The sequence below is a fragment of the Capsicum annuum genome, unplaced genomic scaffold (assembly GCF_002878395.1).
Source record: "Capsicum annuum cultivar UCD-10X-F1 unplaced genomic scaffold, UCD10Xv1.1 ctg34208, whole genome shotgun sequence".
Taxonomy (NCBI): Eukaryota; Viridiplantae; Streptophyta; class Magnoliopsida; order Solanales; family Solanaceae; genus Capsicum; species Capsicum annuum.
The window spans coordinates 1-1590 of record NW_025841036.1 but is presented as its reverse complement, the minus strand read 5'-3'; the positions used below and the strand labels follow the sequence as shown (position 1 = coordinate 1590).

Genomic DNA, 1590 nt, shown 5'->3' with positions numbered 1-1590 from the left:
AAAGGAAAAGACATAGTTTCAGTTTGGTAGTTCATCGATTTTTTTTTCACAATAATACGTTGTGAGAGAGCTTCATTCAATTTGTCTCGTCTTGGTGATTTATGTTTTGGTTTACGTTATATTTCAGGGTAAACAGGAAATCAAGAAACCTAAATATGCGCAAATTTCCGTTGAATCTTATTCACATTTGACTGGACTGGAGGATCAAGTTAAGTCTCTTGAGGAACAAGTGAGTGGCTTAGAGGATAAAGTCAAGGATTTGAATGAAAAGTTGGCTGCTGCACAGTCAGAAATGACTAATAAGGAAAACTTGGTAAAACAATACGCTGAAGTTGCTGAAGAAGCCGTCTCAGGTGATGTTCCTTATTGACTTGTGTTTTTCTTGCAACAAGTGTTTTGCAACTTGGTACTGAATTCTTTTATTTACATCTCTCTATACAGGTTGGGAGAAGGCTGAGTAAGAAGCTGCGAAACGGAAAAATCACCTGGAATCCTTTACTCTTTTGAAGCTTGCTGCTGAAGACAGGGCATCACATCTGGATGGTGCACTGAAATTACATCTGGATGGTGCACTGAAGGAGTGCATGCGGCAGATACGAAATTTGAAAGAAGAACATGAACAGAAGCTGCATGATGTGATTCATAATATAACCAAGTAGTTTGACAAAATGAAGCATGAGTTTGAAGCAAAATTAGCTAACCTGGACCAACAGTTACTCAGGTCTGCAGCGAAAAATTCTGCACTCTCAAGGTCTTTGCAGGAGCGTTCTAGCATGGTGATACAGCTCAGAGAAGAAAAAGCCCAAGCTGAAGTAGAAATTGAGATGTTGAAGAGCAATATCGAGTCATGTGAAAGGGAAATAAATTCTCTAAAATATGAACTCCAAATTAACTCAAAGGAACTAGAAATTCGTATTGAGGAGAAAAATATGAGCGTACGGTCTGCAGAAGTTGCAAACAAGCAACCCCTGGAGGGAGTTAAGAAAGTTGCAAAATTGGAAGCAGAGTGTCGGAGATTACGTGGTCTTGTGCGGAAGAAGTTGACTGGGCCTACAGCCTTGGCACAGATGAAGCTTGAGGTTGAGAGTTTGGGTAGAGATTATGGGGACAGCCGTGTAAAGAAATCCCAAGGAGGAAGGCCCAGTTTGCCAGATTTTTCATTGGATACTGTGTAGAAGTTCCATAAAGAAAATGAGCAACTTACAGAACGCCTTTTGGCAATGGAGGAGGAAACAAAGATGTTGAAAGAAGCTTTGGCACACCGGAACAGTGAATTACAGACATCCAGGAGTATTTGTGCAAAGACGGCCAGCAAGCTTCAAAATTTGGAAGCACAGCTGCAAGCAAATGCTGAACAGAAGAGCCGACAGAAGTCCACCATTCAACTACAGCATTCTGAGGGTTCCTTTACGCATGAAACAAATGACCTTCCAAGATTGGCTTCCATGTCCGAGGATGGAAATGACGATAATGTTAGTTGCTCTAGCTCTTGGACGACAGCATTAATGTCTGTTCTCCCATGTCACGAAGGAGAAGAACTTTCACATTTTTAGTCACCTGGATCTCATGGATGACTTTTTGGAGATGGAG

The 1590-nt window shown here is 41.2% G+C and overlaps 1 pseudogene; it reads left to right on the top strand.

Annotated features, from left to right (window-relative positions):
• Positions 1-66: 66 nt before the first annotated feature.
• LOC124891337 lies at positions 67-1587 on the top strand (annotated as a pseudogene).
• Positions 1588-1590: the final 3 nt, after the last annotated feature.